General features: G+C 34.4%; 1 protein-coding gene and 1 long non-coding RNA gene across 4 annotated transcripts in view; one reads left to right on the top strand and one right to left on the bottom strand.

Moving 5' to 3' along the window:
• The window catches only part of mtt (mangetout), a 409,542-nt gene that overhangs the window by 103,002 nt on the left and 280,554 nt on the right, over positions 1 to 25,986 (top strand). The gene's annotated exons all lie outside the window — the stretch shown is intronic.
• The window catches only part of LOC137243402 (uncharacterized), a 222,854-nt gene continuing 198,660 nt past the window's right edge, over positions 1,793 to 25,986 (bottom strand). Inside the window, exons 8-9 of one of the 3 annotated variants that reach the window (XR_010950520.1) lie at positions 17,569 to 17,992; positions 1,793 to 2,137 (exon numbers count right to left, since the gene is read on the bottom strand). This is a non-coding gene — a long non-coding RNA (uncharacterized lncRNA). The remainder of the gene's footprint in view (positions 2,138 to 17,568; positions 17,993 to 25,986) is intronic. The other 2 variants (XR_010950523.1, XR_010950522.1) reach the window with 2 other exon arrangements.

Below are 25,986 nucleotides of genomic sequence, written 5' to 3'. Positions count from 1 at the left end.
GGAGAATCTTGCTGCTGAGCTTTGACACCGGAGATGATTGTCCTGCAAATCAGATAACAAACCTATTTGGCAAAACAAATATATTAACACGCTTATTTTAGCTACACTTGTATTTTCGTATGTATATAACTCTTTCATACAAAATATTTAAAAAAAAAAAATTTTCGTATACGCACCGTCCATCCCTTCAGTTACGGATATGCGTCCACACTTTCAAGGGTTCAGTACAACAATGTGCTAGGGTGCATATTTTTGTTAAAATGCAAATAGGCGTATTTTTGTTGTTGAATAAAAAAACTTTGTATACCAAGATCTGTTGGGGGGAAATGTTATCCAGCCTCTAGATTACGCACATAGGCTTTGTCTTGCCGAAAATTGGTTTACCTTCATTCAAAATGTGAAGCTTGCCTTCTTCACTCCCTAGGATTTTCTCGTATATTTTATCCTTCACTTTTATACTCAGCTGTGCAGAGCTCACAGAGTATATTAATTTTGTTGGCATAACGGTACCCCGTAAAGGCATAAACTAATCAAGATAGATATAGACTTCTATATATCAAAATTATCTTGGCGAAAAAAAATTCATTTAGCCATGCCCGTCCGTCCGTCTGTCCCTAAATACTATAACTTGAGTAAGTTTTGAGGTATATTAATGAAATTCAAGTTCCTGGGTACTCATCTCAGATCGCTGTTTAAAATGAACGAAATCGGACTATAACCACGCCCACTTTTTCGATATCGAAAATTTCGAAAAACCAAAAAAGTGCGATAATTCATTACCATTGACCTTATGACGCAGAATAGAAAATTAGTAAAATTTTGGACAATGGGCGTGGCACCGCCCACTTTTAAAAGAAGGTAATTAAAGAGGGAGTGGAGGCCACCGTGGTGTGATGGTAGCGTGCTCCGCCTATCACACCGTATGCCCTGGGTTCAACTCCCGGGCAAAGCAACATCAAAATTTTAGAAATAAGATTTTTCAATTAGAAGAAAATTTTTCATAGCGGGGTCGCCCCTCGGCAGTGTCTGGCAAGCGCTCCGATTGTATTTCTACCATGAAAAGCTCTCAGTGAAAACTCATCTGCCTTGCAGATGCCGTTCGGAGTCGGCATAAAACATGTAGGTCCCGTCCGGCCAATTTGTAGGGAAAAATCAAGAGGAGCACGACGCAAATTGGAAGAGAAGCTCGGCCTTAGATCTCTTCGGAGGTTATCGCGCCTTACATTTATTTTTATTTAATTAAAAAGGGTTACAAGCTGTAATTTGGCAGCTGAGTATGTAATGTTCGTTTACACCCGAATTTAGCCTTACTTATTTTTTCTTCTTATTCAGTCATATATAGTTATCCCTTATTCCATTTATCTACTCCCCTCTCACTTCAGCTCCCAACACTATCACTTTTACTCCTACTCCCTCTCCAACTCCAACTCTCACTGCCATTCCCACACTCACTCCAACATAAAATCTCTCACTCAGTTCCACTCCCACTGCGTCACCAATAATATATGGAATCTCTAACGCACAGCAATTCATTTTTGTATACATTGATTAGGGGAGGCGGCCCACAATTCGCTGTAAAGACCAGGTGGAGAACGTTATAAATTATCTTGGTTTGACCAATTAGTGTCAAGACACCCAACAAAGATGCGATGGGCGCGCTTTGTTCGATGGCCAGAGCCGTTTAAACGCTTACTAAGATTTAGGTTTAAGTTTAGTGGCGATATGTGTATTTGTAACAGCCTGCAGAGAAGAACAAAATCGCTGGAATAAAGTTTCCAATTTTATTTTCTTTAAATTTTCATATCGGTCATTATATTTTGATGATTAATACTCGTATTATGAATTTTTGTCTTCATTAAATATATTTGTAGTAAAACAAAATACGTCAATCAAGAGGATCAAAGCATGTTTTGCATTTTTGATATTCATATAATCTTTTTGTATGTGGCAGTCTTGTCAGTTTTCCGTTGACTTCATTTAATTTGTGGTAAATTTCTTTAAAGTCTTTCCACAAACACTTTTTTGTTATTGTGGTAAAAAATATCTTTGCTTGCTTTTATGATTTTGGCCCCGATTTTGTTTTTATGACAACAATACCTTGGTCTCATTTGATTTTATCTTCACTTAAGAACGCCACCTAAAAATGAAGAAAAATAGAAAGATTTTTTTAAGTTCCGTCAGTCCGCTTTTGAAATGAAAATTTGCTAACATTAGCACAAGCGGCTTAATGACAATGGCATGGCACTTTGGCATGGGAAAACACCAACACACTCTTACACAAGCACAAAACGAGACAATGATTATTTTTTTGAATGAATGTTGGTAGCAGCTGCATCTTCTCTTATTTGCTTTCTAAGACAATGCTGATTATATAAAATGGCAACAGTTTTGAGACAAGTCATAAAAAAAAAAGATAAGTACAACAACAGCAAAGGGCATAGATAAATTAATGACAAAAGCTTAGAAATAAAAAAATGCTTAAAAAGGAAAAGCATTCTGGGGAAAAGGGAAAATAAATGCGATGCAAAGTAAAGGCAACGGAAATCATTAGCGAGTCATAGCCTACAATCACTCAAATTTCTGCTGCCCACACACACACACACAACACAAATAATAATAATTAGTGCAGTACAACTATGCGAAAGACTAATGCCATGCTACTCTGTATATATATATTTCGAGTTCAACTTTATAATTTGTTTCTTTAAATTGGGCGAGGCCTTTAATTTTTATACTCAGCGTGCTTTGCACATATAATATATTAACTTTGATTGGATAATGGTTGGTTGTGCAGGTATAAAGGAATCGAGATAGATATAGACTTCCATATATAATAATCATCAGTATCGAAAAAAATTGATTGAGCCATGTCCGTCCGCCCGTCTGTCCATTAACATGATAACTTGTGTAAATTTTGAGGTAAGTAAATTATGTCAACTTTCAACTCCAGTAATGATATGTTGCAACAAAATACAAAAATAATAGAAATTTTCTAAATGGGCGTGGCTCCGCCCTTTTTCATTTAATTTGTTTAGAATACTTTTAATGCCATAAGTCGAACAAACATTTACCAATCCTTGTGAAATTTGGTACGGGCATAGACTCTATGACGATAACTGTTTTCTGTGAAAATAGGCGAACTCGGTTGAATCCACGCCCAGTTTTTATACACAGTCGACCGTTTGGCCTTCCGCTCGGCCGTTAACATGATAACTTGAACCAAAATCGATATATCTTTGCTAAATTAAGTTCACGTACTTATCTGAACTCACTTAATTTGGTATAAAAAATGGCCGAAATTCGACTATGACCGAAAATAAATGATATCGAAAATTTCGAAAAATGAAAAAAATGGCATAATTCTATACCAAATACGAAAAAAGGGATGAAACATGGTAATTGGATTGGTTTGTTGACGAAAAATATAACTTTGGAAAAAAATTTGTAAAATGGGTGTGACACCTACCATATTAAGTAGAAGAAAATGAAAAAGTCTGCAGGACGAAATCAAAAGCCCTTGGAATTTCGGCAGGAATACTGTTCGTGGTATTACATATATAAATGAATTAGCGGTAGCCGACAGATGATGTTCTGGGTCACATTTTGGTCGATATCTCGAAAAAGCCTTCACATATACAACTAAGGCCCACTCCCTTTTAAAATACTCATTAACACCTTTCGTTTGATACCCATACTGTACAAACGCATTCTAGAGTCACCCCTGGTCCACCTTTATGACGATATCCCGAAATGGCGTGCACCTGTAGAACTATGGCCTACTCCGTTTCAAAATACTCTCTAATACCTTTCATTTGATACCCATGCCATACAAACACACTCCAGGGTTACATTAGGTTCATTTTCCTACATAGTGATTTTCCCTTATTTTGTCTTCAAAGCTATCAGCTGAGTATGTAATGTTCGGTTACACCCAAACTTAGCCTTCCTTACTTGCTTTTACTTCAAATCGTTTGTTTTGAATATTTTGAAGGGTGGTTTTCCCAAGGCACTGCGAAGTATTATGATGCTGTTGACACCAGCCTTTCAACTAAGACCTTCAGCACAGTACACGCGCACACCACGACTGCCACCGCATTTACAAGCTATTTTTTATCACGATGCACAGTGTGTCTTTTTACTGATTAAGATTGTCAAAATTCAAATATATATTTCATACGTACGCCAAAAAAAGTCCTAAAATCGCCTAAAATAGGTACTGAAATGATGAATATTTTGATGTGATATATCGCCATAGAAATCCATCCATAAATCTGAACAAATTATTTTCTTAAAAATTAAAACTATCTCTTTTCTTATATAGAAATAAATTAATTTAAATGAGGGAAAAATTTAAAAATTAAATTGTGTAACTCACACGGCCATGGATATCTAGTCATGGTCCTCAGCTTTATGGGGTCTACACGAGATGCGTCTAACCCGTGAGTCAGCTGTGTACATATTGATACGCAGGTAAATCAAACTCATTTTTATTTTCTCTAACCATAACACTAAAATAACTAGCATATCGAACCTGACTCTTAGCTCTGACTCAATGTGTGAAGACTCTATTAAAGTCGTGCTAAAAAAGTGCTCTTATTCGCTCAGCTAACTTGTACATGTAAATATTGTAAGAAATATTCAATAAGTATTCTTCGATTGAAAGAAAATGTGTATAAGGAACTGTTTTCCTAATTTTAGGTAAGTGCTTTTTCATAGGGTTGTTTCAATCCTTTCCCCTCAAAATACTTTCAACTAACTATTTTAGCATTGCGACGTCCTAAGCCATGGATTTTGTTTCTTTTGAGTTTTCCAGCCGCACATAATTACACTGTATTTGATCCATATCAAATTTTCGCAGTAAAATATCAAGAATGATATTAAAAAAAAAAAAAAAGAAACAAAAAATAAATGTAAGGCGCAATAACCTCCGAAGAGATCTAAGGCCTAGCTCCTCTTCCAATTTGCGTCGTGCTCCTCTTGATTTTCCCTACAAATTGGCCGGACGGGACCTACGTGTTTTATGCCGACACCGAACGGCATCTGAAAGGCAGATGAGTTTTCACTGTGAGCTTTTTATGGCAGAAATATACCCGGAGCACTTGCCAAACACTGCCGAGGGGCGACCCCGCTTAGAAAAATTTTCTTCTAATTGAAAAACCTTATTTCTAAAATTTTGATGTTGTTTTGCCCGGGGGATGAACCCAGTGCATACGGTGTATTAGGCGGAGCACGCTACCGTCATACCACGGTGATATTATATTATAAAAAAATTTGTTTTATGTAGTGAAATATCACCCTATGTCGGTTGTCAGTTCCCTGAAACTGTTAAAAAACTTATAAAAAAAAACTTATAATAAAAACAATAATATTTTTTTATTTTTTTTAATATTTTCATAAATAGCGTTCTCAAACTTTCAGCCGAGGTAGGATAAAACTCCACTCAGCCATCGATTTATAATCTTTAATTTATTTTTGTTTTGAAAATTGTTCAAAAGAAAAGCAGTATCTACAAGGAAAGGAAAAAAAATAAAAAATACTTGGCGCGATGGGCGACCCAGGTTATAAAACTTTTTTTAATTAAAATTTTTTTTTTTGAATTTTAATGTTACTTTGCCCTGGAATTGAAACCACGAGCCTAGGTGTAGCGGGCTAAATATGCTGGAGGGCGCGCCTACTGAAAGAAAAAAAGTGGCTTAATCAAGCGAAATTAAATTTTTATAAATTTTTATCCCATCAAAATATCTGTTGAATCAACTTTGCATCAATCGTTGATTCCAAATTGACCGCATTAACAGTCAAATCAACAAAAAAAAGTTTTAACATAGCTCTGTTAACTAAACGATTATAGCAGCCCATCCAAGAATGCCAATTATAGTTGTTAAAATAACAGATTTGTGTCAACATTAGCATAACAGTGAAGGCTGTTTATATAACAGAGAATTTTGTAGTACTTTAGTTAAAAGCATATAATAGCAATAGCCTTGAGTATTAGTTTTGCTTTGAAATTAGCTAGTGCGATTGCTCCATATACAAAGTTTCTCGCTGTTAAAATGGCAACTGAAATCAGTTTTTTTAACAGAAAAATTAATAGGATTGATTGGAAATCTGTTTTTTGAACATAATACTGTTAACTTGCGAAGAATAGTTTCTCTTCTGTTGATTTGACTAAATTTATTTGTTCTTTTGCCAAAAATAAAAAACTCGGTTGTAAAGAGCGCATAAGGCAAAAACGTTTTCAGAAAAAACTTGTCAATAGCAATGTAAAAATTTAATCAAATAACTCTTTTCCAAATTCATGTATTTAAATAATTTTCTGTGCGGTATGCTTTATATATGTTTCAAAAATATTTTGTACACAAATATTTTCACTAAACGCTTTTATTCGATTAAAATGGCAAGCGAATTGGAAGTACGTGAAGAAATTGTGCAAGTTTATCAAGACCATCCTCAGTGGACTCTAAAAAACATTGCGGGGTATGTAAAAGTGTCATCAAAAACTATGTCAAGAGTTTTAAAAAGCTTCAAAAAGGAGTTGGCTGCCACTTGAAAGCCTGGTACTTGTTGAAAGAAAGGAATCAGTGACCAAAATAAAAAGAATAAAAGTTGGCGCAGAAAATGGAATGTTCCAATTTTTTGGTTCGCAAAGCTAAATAGGAGGCTGGTCTCAAGACATTTAAAAATTCAAAACTTTCCAGACAGAAATGCTGCGAAGAATACTGAAGTGTGGCGAGACCGATTCTGGCGTGGCCAAAATGGTCTCCATGTAAAATTGAAAATTGCCGTCTGCCTCTTCTATGGCTCGTGCAATGCTCGCTGCAATCTTTGCACGCACGTTGTTTCCACTTTTCCACTTGAAATAAAATAGTTCATACACTGATTTCGGTGTAAACATTTATACAGATATTATTTATTTAACAAACGTTCTTTTATCAAATTACAAAAAAAGAAAAGGTAAAGAGAAGAACCGTCAAGGTTCTCAATATGCCCGTGAGCTATCTCTTATTTTTTTCACAACCGGTCGGATTGAATGCGCGTAAATATCTGGCGTCATTCCATTTGACATTATGTGAGGTAACCCTCACTGTGAACGTTGCTTTGACAGGCAACCCCTATTGTGAATTATTGTTGTGTTCCATAAGCATTGCTTGACCTTATGGTCACGCAACACTTACCGTAGGGTTACCTTACATCATTCCCCTTTGGAAAAGAAGAATTGGCCAAATTCTTCTGTCCCAAAAGCGATGTAATTAACTTTAAAAGTTTAAGACTGTTAAACTAAGTTTAAATCTACATCTATGTTTAGATCTAAATTAAGAATTAAATTGTAAATTCTAGTTCTAAAGTAGAACTTAAATTTAGTTTTTATAATTAGAAAGCTAAAATTTTTTTTGTGTTTTAATTCTACTGTATACATTCAGTTCTTAATTTTTAATGATTGCTTAAATTTATTTGATTTCATTGTCTTTTTTTTTCAGGTTTGGAAGAAAAACATTTTATTTCTAATTTAACGATAGAGATTAACTTTAAATAATCTTGAATTTAAAAACTTAATTTAATTAATTTTTCTTATTCTATTTTTATGTACTATTTTTTTCTTTTTCGTTTCGTCATCAATTAACGTGACGTTTACGCCGTCAATACCTATTACGGTATACGGACCAATATAGATACTACTATGCTTGTCGCGGGGTTCTTTTTCAAGCAATACCTTGTCAAATACCTTGACAGATATTGGTTGTGAACTTTTGTTATATCCGGTTTGATTTTTTAATTTGTGTTCTGTAACTGTTTTATTCGCTATTTCGTGAGTTTTTTGAAAACGAAATTTAACTTCTTTCGAACAGTTTTCTATGTTATAAATCGGGTCTATTTTATCGGTTTGCAGTTCTTTTGGTAAATTAGCTGCTTTGCCAAAGACTAATTCATATGGTGAGAATTTATTATCGAATACTGTGTTTGTTGTTGTGTTATGAAGAAAAGTGAAATATTTCAAGTAAACATCCCAGTCGGAAAAATTGGGATTTAGAAAAGATCTTAAATATTCATTGAAAACTCTGTGATTTCGCTCTACTGTGCCAAGAGTTTCATGATGGTACGCTGTGGAAAATTTATGTTCTATTTTTAATAGTTTTGTTAACTCTGAAAAAATTTCATTTTTGTATTCGGTACCTAAATCAGTTTTAATTGTTTTCATAATGCCATATATTAGTATGAAATTTTCAAAAATAGCTGATGCGACCGTTTTTGCACTTTTGTCAGGTATCGCAATCGTTACTAAGTATTTGCTGAGATCGCATATAATGGTGACAGCGAACTTGTTACCATTATCGGATTGAGGTAGAGGTCCTATAGTGTCAATGACAACAATGTCGAGTGGCTTACATGGTGTTTCGGTTAGGACTAAATTTTCTTTTGTTTTTGGCTTAACCTTATTCAAAAGACATTTTTCGCAGTTTTTAACAAATTTCGCTATATCGCGCGTCATGCCTTTCCAATAGTATTTGGTTCTGAGTTTTGCATAAACTTTTTTGCTACCGAAATGTCCTCCTAAAATTGGGTCGGTATGGTAAATTGTTATTAATTGTTGTTTTTTGTCTTTGTCTGTCACAGTTTCTACGGGTTCGGTTAGGACGATTTCTAAATGTTTTAAAATTTTATTCCCAGTGGTTTTCAGATCTGATATCGAAAAATATTTAAAAAGATTATCATTTTTTTGCAATTCAATTATATTAATATTGCGCTTGCCAGCTTCTTTTTGTAGCTTCAAAAGTAATTCATCTAAATGTATTATTTTGTTAGCACACGCAACCTTAATTAACTCAATCTTTTTGTGTTTTAGATGCGCATTTAATTCAAAATTCGTAATTTTACCACTTTTATCATAATTTATTTGGGATTTTACTCTGGGTATTTTCTTTGAAAATTTGTTTGAAAAATTATCATAAACCTGTAATTTTATTTTTTCTTTTTCTTCTTTGAGTATTTCTTGTTGCATTAATTGTTCTTGTTTTGTCTGTGATCTTGTCTGTACTGCTAAAACTGATGTTCCTGAATTTTTAATTTCTTCTATTGTGATGCGAGAGAGTGCATCTGCTCCTACGTTCGTTTTACCTTTTATGTATTCAATAGAGAAGTTGTACTCTGCCAGTTCAAGTCTGATACGTGAAAGTTTTGAAGAGGGATCTTTCATATTGAACAAGTAAACTAATGGACGATGATCGGACTTGACTGTAAAGTGTGTGCCATATATGTATGGTCTGAACTGTTTTATTGCAAAAAATATAGCTAAAAGCTCTAACTCAATTATTGATTTCTTTTGTTCTGAATTATTAAATGATTTGGACGCGAAACAAATTGGTAAGTAAATGCCATCTTTATTTTGACTTAAAATGGCACCACAACCAATTTTTGAAGCGTCGACAGTAATTATAAATTCCTTTTTGAAGTCTGGGTATTGGAGAATTTGAGGAGAAATTAAAGATTTTCGGAGTTTTTCAAATGCTATATCACATGATTGATCCCATTTAAATTCTACTCTTTTCCTGCTAAGTTTATTTAAAGGTGCTGCTATGGAAGCAAAATTTGGTATAAACCTTCTGTAATAATTGGCGAATGCCACGAATCGTCTTACTGCATCTTTATCGCAAGGTTTCGGATATTTTTTTATTGCAATTATTTTGGAATCGTCTGGAAGTAGACCTTTTGACGAACATTTGTGTCCTAGGAAAGTGACTTCTGAACGCATGAAGTTGCATTTTTCGGGATTGAGACGCAAATTAAATTTTTTGCATGTTTGAAAGACTTGTTCTAAATTTTTGAGATGGTGAGCTTCGCTACACCCAATGACTATAAGATCATCGACATATAAAAAGGCTTGGTTTGGAGAAATTCCTGAAAAGGCAATTGACATCATTCTTGAGAATGAGTTCGGAGCTACGTTTAAACCAAATGGTAAAACTTTCCATCGAAAAGCACCACGATCAGTGCTGAATGAAGTGATGTCTCTAGAATCTTTATTTAATGGGATTTGGTGAAAACCTGAATACAGATCCAATGTAGAAAAATATTTGGCTCTGCCTAGATTATCAAGAATATCGTCTATTCGTGCAAGTGGGAATTTGTCTGCTATCAATTTTTTGTTTACGGCTCTAAAGTCAACACACATCCTGTAGGATTTCTGTCCATTTGGGTTTTTCTTTGGCACAAGTATCAATGGACTATTATAGTTGGAATAGCTGTGTTCTATAAGATCGTTTTGCAATAAATTATCAACTTGTTTATTAATTTCCTCTCTCTGACAATATGGTAAACGGTAGTTTTTTATGTAAACAGGATTTGTATCTGTCAATCGTAATTTCTGTTCATAAAAGTTGTTAAGCGTCATTCGATCGGTCTTTAGTGCAAACACGTCATTATATTTTAGACATAAATCGAGAAGTTTTGGTTTGGCATAATTTGGCATTTGTTTTTCTAAAATTGATTTTAATTCCTCTGACCTTTTCGAATCTTTTGAAAGATCATTGATTTTATACACGTTATAGTTGGTGATTTCATCCGTAACTATGTTACAATTTCTTACGTATTTTACCTCGTCAGTGACGTTTAATACCTTTATTATCGGATTGTTAGTGTCAACAATACACTTTGCGGTGAACACACCACTACAAATTTCCTGTGCGTCTATAAAAACTGGATGTTTAGATTTTTTCAGCTTAAATAAACGATAAACTTCGCATCTAGGAGGAATTACCAATGTATTGTCGGTTGTATTATGTAAAATTGAAATTTTATGAATATTTTTGCCAATGCCAATTGTTATGCTCTCGTTTGCATAGTCTATGATGCAATTGTATTTTTTCAAAAAGTCTTTGCCTAAAATACCATCTGACGGTATGTTGAATTTGTCATCTACTACATTTAAAGTATGTGGAATTGAAAAATTTGAATAAAAAAGTTCTGTTTTAATGGTACCCAATGTTGAAACTGTATCTGTCGTAACACCCGTTATATTTATAATATTGTTGTTATTTATAGAAACATTTTGTTTTAAACTTGAAAGTTTTATAATTGATATATCAGCCTGTGTATCTACTAAGAAAGTGCATGTTTTAAAAGAGTCATTACAATTCAGTTCGATAAAATCTGAGTAGTTCAGGTTTAAACAATAAATTGATTTATTTTGAAAAACGTTATTTAATTCAGATTCTGGTCCCCCAGTGTTCGCTCCTGAGGGCCGTTGGCGTTTAAAGTGCGTACACTAGCGTTATTTGTAGTATTTGAACGTCGATTGTTGTTGTTACTGTTGTTATTGCTGTTGTTTCTGTTTACGGGCCTGCTATTGTTATTTCGAAAATTACCATTATTTCGCGAGCCATAATTATTGTTGTTATTATGCCTATAATTGCTATTGTTGTTTCTGTTAAAATTGTTGTTGTACCTCGAAAAGTTGTTCCTATTATATTGATTTGACCTGAAGTTACCTCGAAAACTATTATTTTGCCTGTTATAACGTGATCTAAACGCTAGTACCTGCCTTTCACTTGTTTGGTTATTTTGTTCTACGATCATTTTCGCAACTACATCCTTAGAATCAGTAAACGTAGTTGACGCTAAAATTGATTTTACAAGATCTGAGCGAGTGTTAAGCCGACAAACGTTGACGGTTTGTTCGACTGCCATTTCGTGCGCTTTTTCCTGAGTCATTCCTTCTATAACTAATGATCGTTCTAAAGCATCGGAGAGTTCCTCAACACGTTTGGCGAATTCGGTATGATTATTATTAAAAACTTTTAACGATGCAATTTTTCCTGCAACAACTTTTGAGTTGTCAGGTTTTATTCTACCTTTTAATGCATCTTTTATTTGTTGAATTGTTGTTACTTCATTTGGAATTGCCTCACGCGCTTTCCCTTCTAACTTGGATTTTATAAACGAAATGAAAGTATTTGTCAAATTTTCTTCCATCAAATCTTCTATCAAAACTATTTTATCTATAAAGGATGCAAGTGAAAGCGGATCGCCGCTGTAGTTTTCTCTAATTATGGATGCACACATAGTAATAAACGTTTTCTTTTGCTCTGGAGTCGCCATTGTTGGTTGTTCTTCGCTAATTGTGTCTAAATTATTATTAGTGTGGAGTGAATTGGAAAATCCAGGGAAATCCTCAAGAAAAGATACGTGACTTTTTTTAATAATAATAGCTTTGTATGCTGAAGTTGTCGATGCGTCAGATAATTCTTCCTCAGTGTCAAAATCAGAACTTGATTCGCTTTCTTGTATTAATTCAGAAAGATCTTTGGGTATTTTTATATTGCAGTTAATTCTAGAAAAACATTTAGTGAGTTGTTCTCTGCACTTTGACAAACTTTCGATTATTGAACTAGGCTTATCTCGATTTTCAAAATATGAATTTACTTGTATTATGATTTGGTTATAGCTTTTAATTAAAGCATCTTCATATTCTATTGATTTTTTCGCTGAGATAGATCGGTTATTTAAAACTCGTTTAGTAACTTTAGTGAAATTAGAGCGTAAATTTTTGAAATTGGAATCAAAATCTGACATTTGACAACTGACATCTGAAAACTTTATTACATTTATTGAAAATGTTTACCTCCGTGGCAGAAAAAAATGTTTCATGAAAAAATTCGGAAAAATGTTAAGATTAACGCTGTAGGCACTGTTTATACAAGAATGGATTTGAAACTATTCATTCGCTCAGTAATTGTGGTTTGTAATTTAAAAAAATTTTTTTTTTGTTTAAAAATCAGAGAATATTCGAAATATTCAAAATCGATGAGTTAATTGGTAAATGGTAAAGATTCGCATATTCGAAAGGCACTGTATTTAAAACTTATTTTGTAAATGCAAGTGAATGTTGAAATATTTTAACCGCACTGTATTCGTTTAATAATGCAAAGAGAAAAAACTGTTGGGATATTTGAAAGACACTGTATATAATACACAGTTTGAAAAGAGTCGCAAATGTAAGATATGTTGAAATATTTGGAATACATTGTATTCGTGTGATGCTTCGAAGGAATTGTTAACTATTTGAATGACACTGTATTTGTTGCAAAAAATGTGTAAATGTTTATGATATTCACTATGTTCAATTTCCGAAGAAATAATTGGAAAAAGGGAAATTAAGCTTTCACCGATAAAATAAATTTTCACCATTACCATTATGTGACTGTAACCTGTCTATATTGATATTTGAAGTCAATGAGAGATTTCAAAATTGATTAGCTTCGAATAATTATCGCAAACTTTTGGCGAAAAGATTTGATATTTTTGGTATTATACATATAAAATTGATGTATAATTTGCGTTTCAAAAAGGTTTTAAAAAAATGTTTAAATTTGAAAAAATATTTTTCCGATTGTATTTATTACGAAGCAGTGTTCGCATTTAAAATAAAAAATTCAAGTTCCATGTTAATGTTTGAAAAAGAAAGAATATAGTAATATATGCATGGTAATTTGCATGTGGTGGCCGTATATTTGAAATTACTATGTTTAATGTACATTTGAATTTTTTCGAAATTTGACTGTTTATATTTCAATATAATAATTTTATGTATGTAAGTAATTTGAAAAATTCAATTTCTTAATTTAATTAGTTTAACATGTTATTGTCTTTAAAGTAGAAAAAGTATGTTGCTACATGCGTAGTAAACAAATGTTTAAGAAAAGTACGTTTATAATCAAAAGTGTCAAATTGTGTTGCTACATGCGTAGTAAACAAATGTTTAAGAAAAGTATGTTTATAATCAAAAGTGTCAAATTGTGTTGCTACATGCGAAGGCTACATGTGTATTACGAAAAATTGTTGCTAAGTTTATAGTATACCTGTATTTATATTGAGAAAACCAAACTACCGCCCTTTTTCTGCTTTGCTTGTATACTGCTGAAATTTGTTGTTGTTGGTGTTGTCTTCCTTTGCTGGCGTTACTAAGTGAATCTTTTCCGCTTCTTGCCTCTCTTTCTCTCCTTCTAATTGTTCTCGGAATTTTGATGAATTTTAGGATGATGAGTAGGATAAGTAAATGGCGTGTCGGTGATGTTTTACCGCTATTAACGGTGCTTATTAAAGGCGTCACTGGTGGTTGTATTTTTAGTTCCACCGTTATGGCGTGGTACAGCCAGTTCAAAAATTAATATTTCCATATGCATGTATGTATGTATGTAACACTACAAAATGTCGTAGGTTTTGTGGAATTTCCAAATTTATGTTTATTAAAAATTGTATTTTTAAATTTCTTTTAGATTTGTCCAAAAAATGTATATGTTTTATATAGTCCATTTTGCCATTTGTGGCTTTTTGTTTGAAATTTTAGGTATTTTTCCGTATTTTTTGAAATTTTTTGTAATTTTTCCTTTCGAAGTTTTGTATATTTTTGTAGTATTTGAAGCTTTTGTAATTTTGTAGTTTTTAAAATTATGTGAAAAATGTTTATTTATAGTTTTTTCTTTGAAACTTTATAACTTTTTTTTTTGTTGGCTTTGAAATTTTATGATTTTTTTTGTAGTTTTTGATATTTTAAATTTTTTTTGTAGTTTTTGAAATTTTTATATTTTTTTGTAGTTTTTGAAATTTTTAAATTTTTTTTTTGAAATTTTGTATGTTTTTTGAAATTTTGTAATTTTTGTAGTTAGATTTTGTTGTTTTAACTTATAGATTACTTCATGTAATTTTTTGAATTTGTTGCAATCAGCTTTGTGTAATTTATATCATTTTATGTAAAATTTTTTTTTGTATGTATGTATTTCCTTTTACTACAACCACCACCGCATCACAACCACCACGCACTCAGTTTTTAGCAAATTTGTAAGTGTCTTTTAATTTTGTGCTGCAGGGAATTATTCCAGGTCCCCGGAGCCACCATTTTTCTGCAGGCATGGTCACGGTCGCCATGTCCTGTCACGGTCGCCATGTCCTGTCACGGTCGCCATGTGGCGAGACCGATTCTGGCGTGGCCAAAATGGTCTCCATGTAAAATTGAAAATTGCCGTCTGCCTCTTCTATGGCTCGTGCAATGCTCGCTGCAATCTTTGCACGCACGTTGTTTCCACTTTTCCACTTGAAATAAAATAGTTCATACACTGATTTCGGTGTAAACATTTATACAGATATTATTTATTTAACAAACGTTCTTTTATCAAATTACAAAAAAAGAAAAGGTAAAGAGAAGAACCGTCAAGGTACTCAATATGCCCGTGAGCTATCTCTTATTTTTTTCACAACCGGTCGGATTGAATGCGCGTAAATATCTGGCGTCATTCCATTTGACATTATGTGAGGTAACCCTCACTGTGAACGTTGCTTTGACAGGCAACCCCTATTGTGAATTATTGTTGTGTTCCATAAGCATTGCTTGACCTTATGGTCACGCAACACTTACCGTAGGGTTACCTTACAGAAGCAAAACAATTTTTTCAAAAGTTCAGTTGCCGTATTATGGACGACGAAACTTATGTTTAGCCGATTTTTCGCAGCTTCCAAGCCAAAAATTTTATACTGCAGACTCGCGGGGTAATGTGGATAAAAAGCACAAAACCTAAAGACAATCAAAATTTCCCCGAAATTTTCTGGCTTGGCAGGCAATACGCATCTGTAGCGAAAGAAGCAGATTTTTGTTCCTACGGGAACCATAAACACGCAAATGTATGTTAAAGAGTGCTTAGAGGAAAGGATGAAACCTTTTCTAAGACAGCATAAGGTTTCAGGCGTCTTTTGGACGGATCTAGCCTCATGACATTACATCAAATTGTCTTTGGAATTTGACACTTACTTTTAAAATCGAACTACTTGTTTAGAATGTTTTTCGTATTTAGTGATAGACAATTTTTTTCAAACGCAGTCCTTAATTGATTATTTTATTTTATTAGTTTTAACTAAACACACTGTGCCAGGTAAAAACAAAAGCTTTTATTCGAAAATCGCAGGTGTCATTTTGTGCTAAAAGCAAAATAGAAGCGCTGATTATATTTTCAAGCGTTTATTTATTCATACATTTATTTCTTCTTGCTAAATATTTTTATAGCGCTTTTAAACTTGTCAAAAACGTCAAACAAAAAGGTACAACAAAAAAAAAAAAACAACGCAGTTCGCAACAAAAGCAGTATAATTTCCCGGCTTTCTTAATTCTTCTTTTCCTTTGTGTTTAAAAAAATCTCATATGTATAGAAATCAAAGCTAAAAAGGTTTTCCAACGCTGTCTAAATAAACATATTTACGTGCTAATTGTAAATTTCATTAAAACCTTATTCAGATAAAACAAAATTAAAAGTTACATTGCAAACTTTGACCTTTGTTGCTCATTGAAAGAAAAAGACTGGTAAAATCAACCGAAATACAGGTCAATTCAACCGAAATTTCTGTCAATTTTTATCCATCGTAACAAGATGTTGAATGTTGCGCACAAATCGTTGATTCGTAATTGACCGTTTTAGTAGTCAAATGAACAAAAAAAGTTGTTGCGACAGCTTTGTACGAAAGTACCTATGTTGCGGTATTTGCAAGGCAAATACACCCAGATTGCTTGCCGAACAGTGCCGAGGGGGACCGCTCTTGGGAAAATTTTCCTCTAGTAGAAAAACCTTATTTCTAAAATTTTTATATTGCCAAATTTTTTTATAACCCCGGGGTCTTCGGTGTGGTAGGCGGAGCACGCTACCATCACACCACGGCGGCTGCCATATACATTCGTAAATATGTGCAAACATATAGTACACAGCATACATAAGTACAAAGTAGAGAGCGCAGTGAGCGTAAAATTCTCTTTGAAAATTTGCTCATGTATTGACTGTTGATCGCTGTTGAAATGACCAATAAAATCAGTTATGTTAACAAAAAAATCAGTTAGATTGATTAGGAATCTGTCAGTTTTACAGAATTTTGTTAACTTAAAAGTGGCAACTTCTCTTCTGTTGAAATGACTAAATTCATTTGTTCGCTTGACAAAGAACTCGGTCGAATTAACCGTAATTCGATCAATTTCACCGAATTTCCATTAAGTCAAGAACAACAGAACCGATTTGTTGATTTTACTAGCACCATTTCTTTCAGTACTTGTTGAGTTGCAAAGGAGAGAGTTGTTAATGTGGAAATATATTTTGTTTTGTTACAATTTGTAATATATTTGGTTTTTTTGTTGTAATTTCATGGCATTAATGCGGACTTCAGCAAAGTTGCTCAATATTAATTAAAAGTTTTTAACTTGCTGTTTATAGGCGAAGTTGGCCTAAAGAATAGGAACTGCGAAATATTATGTGAACTGAAGGTACAAAGAAAAGCGATAAATAAATTATTCATAGGCTACACATGCGCCAGCAGCATTTAAAATTAATAGAAAACTGACGATTGCCTTTGTCTTAGGGTTCATTTATGTTAGAGCTTAAATGCTAGCTATGAGAGGAGCTTCGAAAATTTAGAAGGGGAAGGCTCTTTTGTTATTCGAAAGGTCAATAAAATTTAGCAATAATTATAAATCCATACACCCCTCGGTCTGCCTATTCGTCCTAGTATCCTCAAAAGTTTTTCCGTCGTGCAAGAGCGTGTACTTACTTACTCAAGTGACATAACAAGTTAAATGAAGGGCGTGCCAACATCTACGTATTAATTAAGCTCATAAGTAGTTTTCGTTGCAAATATTTTCCGAACGGTTTCAGATGTAGTGATGACACTCGATGAGCGCTTTGCAATTTAAAGGGAAATCGCCCTGGGAAAAGTTTGAAATTCGTTAGATAACCACGCCCTCTATCTACATAGGAATATCGTAATTGGTGTAATTGGTAGATAACGACCATTGACTGCGGCCGCTCTCATTTAAATTCGCGGTGCTAGTTACCAGAAAGGTGTGTTGAAATGATGAACCTATATAGTGTGCGCAAGGACAGCGTTGTTCTCATCGATTCACCGGCATTTCATTGCATCTTCCGAGAGCTGTAAACGCTGATGAGGTATGCAGATGACGCTTGTAGTGGTAACCCTACAAGAAAAATTTTGGAAAATATACCTTAAAAATTGTATTAGAAAATAAGTAAAAAAATTAGAAAAGGTATGCAGATTATCAATGCTTAGCATTACAGGAGCCCTAAAAAATATTCTTTTACACATCCCGCCTGCAGACCTAATTGTCACAAATATAGCGTTAGCAACTGCGACAAGGCTTAAGGTTTCGGGGTAGCTTGAGTGTAGGACTTGTAAGCATAGCAGTACAGTACCATCTAATAATGGACGAACGGACTACATTGTCCCGTTCTCGTGTCTTGAATGACATTTTGGGGACACAATAGAGACGGAGGGCTGGCGCTAGTTTAGGGAATTGGTGGAGCGACACTATAAACGTATATACCAATGGTTCCAATTTAACATAAGTGGCCAGGTCTGCTGTTAGCTGTGTCGATTCAAAAATAAGAAGATCCTACAGTCTGCCAGATCAGGTGGAAATTGCAGCCATAAGAAAGCAACAGAAATTCCGCAGTGCCTACGCTGCAGTCGTGTCAATATATATAGTCAGGCGTCAATCAGGGCATTGTTCTCGCACAGTGATTCATCAAGAAGTGCGCTGGAATGCAAAGGCAGGACCTTAAATCTTTACTGGATTTCCGTCCATAAAAAGATAGAAGGTAACGAAGTGGCTGATGAGTTGACAAAGGGGGGGGGGGGGGGGGGTGCAACACTCGATGAATCAGTGGTAAATATCCCAATCCATTTGTCAGCAATCAAAAGGAGACAAGAGTTGTATATAATCATTTAAGCGCGAGGTTACAAAATTTTTAAGGTTATGTGCAAATCCAACGACTTTAATATGCTTATATCTCTAAAAGGAGAAGACCTAAGACTCACGGTGGGCATATTTACTGGACACTGCCTAATGTCATCACATGCTTTTAAGTTAGGCATCGTCAATAACATCAGATGTAGGGGTGCGAGCTGCAAGAACGGCTGAGTACATTCTATATTCTGTGTTCGTATCTTGCGTTCGCCAAGTCAAGGCTGAAGAGCGGCGGAGTTGCTAGATCCCGAGGAAGCTATCAATCTTGGTCCTACAAAATGTTAAGTATTCGCCAATAGGGTGAAATAATTTTGTAAAATAAGTACTGGTACCTAGTTGGAGTTTTTCCGTTTGGACGTCAAATAAGCTCTGGCAATACTATGGGCACATTAAGTCTGTAAGGTTTTCATTGACCGGTCAGTTCAATGTAACCTAACTCATTTCATATTGACAAAGCTCATTTACATATGACGATTTTGAAGGAACATATCACGATTTCTCATTTAAATGAACTACAACCATTTCCAATTGTAAATGAGAAAGTGTCACTGGAAATTAATAACATGATAGAGCAATTGTGAATGAGAACCCGTTGTATTGAAATGAGAAAATGTGAGTCGAGAATAACACTCGCTCATTTTAAATAAGGCAAGTGAAATATAAATTATAAAACGTCAAATGTAAATGCGATAACGTCGTTTGAAAACGAGAGCGCGTCAAATGAATGAAAGAAGCGTCACTTGTAATTAAGAACATAGCAAGGTAAGACAAATAAAACATATTTGTAAAAAAACTCTCTCATTCACATGTAATCATTCTCATTTTCAACAACCAACTTCTAGTTTACAGAAAAGTCGAAAAAAACCTTCAACTAAGCAGATTAATACAATTAATGTGCGCTAATAAATTTGTCGTTTTTTTTAATTCAGCAAATACAAACAGCACTTCAGTAAATTTCCACTTTAATTAATAACCGTCTGTCTAAGTCATAACAGACAGACAATTAAGCAATCGCATGAAATTTTAATGATGAATATTGCAACTGTCTCGAGTGCCAGCGACACGTCCGCTTTTTGCGTGTTTTTATGTTTATGCCTATGTGTGCGTGCAAGAATTTAAGTTGTTGCTTTAGCAATAGGTTTACGAGTTTTGGCTTATAATTAGAATGCTTAATTATGCACAGGCTCGAATAAATTTGAGTATATACAAATTTCTCAGAAATATTGGTTGAGTTCTGAATGAGAACAGCAGTAGGCGGTTTTCTCATGGTCTTCATGTAATTAAATTGAAACAAGTAAGGACGGCACTTTTGTTGGACGACTGTGCTGCAGACATCATACGTTTCATGATGGAGCTGAGAAATAATCTTATCCCTATTGCTATATCCGAATAATCGGCTATATAAGATGTGTAGTATATAGAAAAAGAAATGGTATATGAGGGAAATTTCGATAAATAAAAATAACAAGTAAGGAAGGTTAAGTTCGGGTGTAACCGAACATTACATACTCAGTTGAGAGCTATGGTGACAAAATAAGGGAAAACAACCATGTAGGAAAATGAACCGAGGGAAACCCTGGAAGGCATGAAAGAGTATTTTATGAGGGAGTGGGCCATAGTTCTATAGGTGGACGCCATTTAGGGATATCGCCATAAAGGTGGATCAGGGTTGACTCTAGAATTTGTTTGTACGATATGGGTATCAAATTAAAGGTATTAATGAGGGTTTTAAAAGGAAGTGGTGGTAGTTGTAGAGGTTCTCGCCTTTTCGAGATATCGCCATAAAGGTGGACTAGGGGTGACTCTAGAATGCGTTTGTACAATATGGGTATCAAACGAAAGGTGTTAATGAGTATTTTAAAAGGGAGTGGGCATTATTTCCATACTTGGACGCTGTTTCGAAATATCGCCATAAAGGTGGACCAGGGGTGACTCTAGAATGTGTTTGTACGATATGGGTATCAAATTAAAGGTATCAGTGAGGGTTTTAAAAGGGAGTGGTGGTAGTTGTGTAGGTGGTCGCCTTTTCGAGATATCGCCATAAAGGTGGACCAGGGGTGACTCTAGAATACGTTTTTACAATATGGGTGGAAAGGTGTTAATGAGTATCTTAAAAGGGAGTGGGCCTTAGTGCTATAGGCGGACGCCTTTTGGAGGCATCGAAATAAAGGTGGACCAGGGGTGACTCTAGACTTTGTTTGTACGATATGGGTATCAAATGAAAGGTGTTAATGAATATTTTTAAAAGGGAGTGGGCCTTCGTTCTATAGGCGGACGCCTTTTCGATATATCGCCATAAAGGTGGACCAGGGGTGAATGTAGAATGTGTTTGTACGATATTGGTATCAAATTGAAGGTATTAATGAGAGTTTTAAAAGAGAGTGGTGGTAGTTGTATATGTGAAGGCGTTTTGCAGATATCGATCAAAATGTGGACCAGGGTGACCCAGAACATCATCTGTTGGATACCGCTAATTTATTTATATATGTAATACCTGCCAAGATTTCAAGGGTTTTTTATTTCGCCCTACAGAACTTTTTCATTTTCTTCTACTTAATATGGTAGGTGTTACAACCATTTTATAAAGTATTTTCTAAAGTTATATTTCGCGTCAATAAACCTATCCAATTACCATATTTCATCCCTTTTTTCGTATTTGGTATAGAATTATGGCATTTTTTTCATTTTTCGTAATTTTCAATATCGAAAAAGTGGGCGTGGTCACAGTTGGATTTCGTTCATTTTTTATACCAAGGTAAAGTGAGTTCAGGCAATTACTTGAACTAAGTTCAGTAAAAATATATCGATTTTTGCTCAAGTTATCGTGTTAAAGGCCGAGCGGAAGGACAGACGGACGACTGTGTATAAAAACTGGGCGTGGCTTCAACCGATCTCTCCCATTTTCACAGAAAACAGTTAACGTCATAAAGTCTATTCCCTAATAAATTTCGAAAGGATTAGTTAATTTTTGTTAGACTTATGGCATTAAACGTATCCTAAACAAATTAAATGAAAGAGGGTGGAGTCACGCCCATTTTGAAATTTTCTTTTATTTTTATATTTTGTTGCACCATATCATTACTGAAGTTGAATGTTGACATAATTTACTTATATACTGTAAAGATATTAAATTTTTTGTTCAAATTTTACTTAAAAAAAATTTTTTTTTTAAAGTGGGCGTGGTCGTTCTCCGATTTTGCTAATTTTTATTAAGCGTACATATGGTAATAGGTGTAACGTTCCTGCCAAATTTCATCATGATTTCTTCAACGACTGCCAAATTGCAAAATTTTTAAATTACCTTCTTTTAAAAGTGGTCGGTGCCACGCACGTTGTCCAAAATTTTACTAATTTTCTATTCTGCGTAATAAGTTCAACTCACCTACCAAACTTCACCGGTTTATCTGTCTTTGGTAATGAATTATTGTACTTTTTCGGTTTTTCGAAATTTTCGGTATCGAAAAAGTGTTCGTGGTTATAGTCCGATATCGTTCATTTTAAATAGCGATCTGAGATGAGTGCTCAGGAACCTACATACCATATTTCATCAAGATACCTCAAAAATTACTCAAATTATCATGTTAATGGACGGACGGACGGACGGACATGATTCAATCATATTTTTTTCGATCCTGATTATTTTGATATATGGAAGTCTATATCTATCTCGATTTCTTTATACCTGTACAACCAACTGTTATCTAATCAAACTTAATATACTCTGTGAGATCTGCTCAACTGAGTATAAAAACTAGATCGATAGTTCTCACACAAAATTTCACGTTTCTTGTTGTCTGCATGAGATAGCTATGACCATGAATCACTTATATGAACAGTAAATATGACGTATGCTTACGGTACTTGTTCAAATTTAAAGCTTCTAGCCCTTCAAATGAGACGGACAAGCCGAAAAGCTCCTCTACCGAACAGTTGGTTTGTATCGAGTATATACTATATATACGACAGATCTGTGCGATTTTTTCAGACAATATGAAATACTATATATGTAAGCATTTGCTTAAATTTGAAGCTTTTAGCTGTTCAAATGGGTCAGAAATTATTAAAGTTTCCTATCTAAATAATCGGTTGTATGGGATATATGCTATACGCACGACCCATCTACGATTTTTCTACTTCATAATGACGAAAAGTTGTTTATCTGAAAAATTGGTTGTAAGGTATGTATGCAATATATACAACCGATCCCAATGATTTCTCAAGCCACAATAACCGTGTTTTTTTTTTTACATGTATACATATCCACATCTGCGGTTAAAAAAAACTTATCGTCACTTAGATAATGTTTAGGAGACCCATCCAGCGGCAATTATTGAAGATTCGCGGCAGTGGCTAAATAACTCGCTACAAATTGGATTGTCCTTAATAACGGAGACACGCACGTCTGTTTAGCATAGTGTGTAACCTACAGCTAATTCGGTCATAAAAGTGGGGAATACTGTAGAGATAAAATGAAGAAGCACATTTCAGTTATAAAATAAATAAATATAAAGTGAGATTACTTCCACATTTTAGTTGCAACTGAGTAAAATGCATGCTGGAAATTTAGCAGTATTAATTTTCTGCGCAACGGTGTCATAAGTTTATATAAATTTATGCACTTGTCAGTCCATATAAAGCATAAGTGCACATGTATATGCATGTAAAAAAAAAAATAGCTCATATGATATATATATGGAAGCATTTGGTGAAATTTAAAGATATACAAAAAACGCATTTTCTAAAAAATTCGGCATATATGCTATAGTGGTTCGATCCAGTCGGCTCTGACGATTGTCTATTTGGACACAAAAATTAACGGGCTGACCAAATTTCATCAAGATGTCTCAAAGATTGAGCTAATATCATATGTTCAAACAGACAGGCGGACGGTCTGACCAACAAACAAGCAGAAAGACAGACGGACAAGTCTTAATTTACGCAGCACGTCATCCTGAAGATTTCAGTTTACTTATTGCAGGATCTGTCTTTACTTTTGGCGGCCACCGTGGTGTGATGGTAGCGTGCTCCGCCTATCACACCGTATGCCCTGGGTTCGCACCCCGGGCAAAGCAACATCAAAATTTTAGAAATAAGATTTTTCAATTAGAAGAAAATATTTCTAAGCGGGGTCGCCCCTCGCCAGTGTTTGGCATGCGCTCCGGGAGTATTTCTGCCATAAAAAGTTCTCAGTGAAAACTCATCTGCCTTGCAGATGCCGTTCAGGGTCGGCATAAAACATGTAGGTCCCGTCCGGCCAAGTTGTAGGGAAAATCAAGAAGAGCACGACGCAAATTGGAAGAGAAGCTCGGCCTTAGATCTCTTCGGAGGTTATCGCGCCTTACATTTATTTTTTTTTATCTCTCCTTTGGAACTTACAATTTTAAGGTTCGTGACCAAACTTAATATACAATTTTATTTTCATGAAAGGTATAAAATGAGATTAGATGAAATATCACCTGAGGCTGAATTTGTCATTGGCACACGCATTTTAATTAATATAATAATCAACATAAACTTGAAGCAAACGAAATTATTTCGTTGTCGTACTTAATTGCTAAATATGAAAATGAATACATTGACAAAGGTCATTACATAATCGTCTTAATATAATAGCATGCATTATTGAAAAATCTAATTAATAGTATGAATTTGCAATTATATTAAAAAAAAGGTCTGCTTAAGTGAACTTCGCCAGACTTCAGATAATAAGTTCCATTTAGCTTAACCTTCATGTGCCCGGGGTATAAAACTTACGTACAATGTCGGAAGTCTACATTTGTAGCAAGCATGTAATTATTTGACATGTACGTGTGTACCAACGTTTTTATTTAAAAATATTGAATTCAGGTAATAATTTTAAGCAAAAAAATGTATTAGTTTTCAGGAACTGAACAGCATCTTCGCAAAGTATATGTTTCGGCATGAGCATCGCACAATACTTTTTTACACCAACTACAGATTTTACGTGTACTTTTACGATTTCCCATTTCAAAGTCTTGGCAACAGGGTTATGCTGGTTGTTTATTGCTAGAAATATCAGATAAAATGGATAAATCACCTTCAGAAGTGGCAGCAAGGGATCCATCTAATGCCATTTCGATAGCTTTACGTGTTTGGATGTGTCCCACTACCCGCGGAACTTTAGAGAGTTGTTCCATTGCTGGCATAAAAAGCTGCTTGGCCGAGCTCCGCAAGAACTTTCGTCGGGCATCTGTACGACGGTCCGAGTAAATGATGAATGGTGCAAGTGCATTTATACATATCTAGCATGTTATTAACATGGCCAAGGGCAACGCAAAGTTTCGCGTTTCGTTGAATATGCAGAAAGCATTTTATCCATTCCGTCGATGCCTCCTTTGTTTGTATTGTAATCAAGGATATATTGTGGCTTGTTTTTTCTTTTCAACTACAATTGAATATCTCAAAGGTGTACTGGAAAGTATTATGTATACTCTGCATTTTTTTGGAACGTAAGATACCAAAGAAAACTTTCCATCGAAGACCCGAAAATGTTAGGCTCTTCTGCTCAATTGCGGTCAGCCTTCATTTTATTTGGTACAAAAGTCTTATTTTTGCTAACAGTACAAAGAAGAGCAAGACCTTTGGACATTAAATACTTGCCCAAGTTTAGCGATAAGAAAAAATTGTCACAAATTATAGTCTTTCCTGTGTTCTCCCAATGGAATACAAACCTTTGCACAACATCTTCTCCTACGTTGGTTGCTCGATTAGTATTTGAGTTCTTTCCCATATATATCTCACTTTTGAGTGGATAGAACGATTTATATAATATTTTGCATACATTTTGTATAGTGACTACAAATGTAGACTACCGGCTGCAAGATGATGTTTTTTTCAAGTAGGGTCTGGGGGTCAGGCAAATAATAGCTCCAGTGATATTATGCTCTTAATCGACTCAGAATTGATAATTAGGAAGCTACTGAAAACCTCGGGCATTGTTGTTTCGGAACTTTTTGTTTTATTTGACTTTTTTCCCCAAATTGCTACAAATGTAGACTACCTGGCACATGAAGGTTAAATACTTTGTAAAAAACACAATATTCAAAAAAAAAAAAACAAAAAAACTCTTAAATGATAAATAATTATTCAATATCCAAGTCAGTCGACGTCTAAGAAAGTTTGTAGCCACTCATGTGCCACTCAATTAAAAGTCTCCCCTCACTTTTAAAAATACTTTGCACAAT

This window comes from Eurosta solidaginis, chromosome 3 (assembly GCF_040869045.1).
Source record: "Eurosta solidaginis isolate ZX-2024a chromosome 3, ASM4086904v1, whole genome shotgun sequence".
NCBI lineage: Eukaryota > Metazoa > Arthropoda > Insecta > Diptera > Tephritidae > Eurosta > Eurosta solidaginis.
Note: the sequence above shows the minus strand (reverse complement) of the source record. Positions and strands in the feature narration are given on the sequence as shown.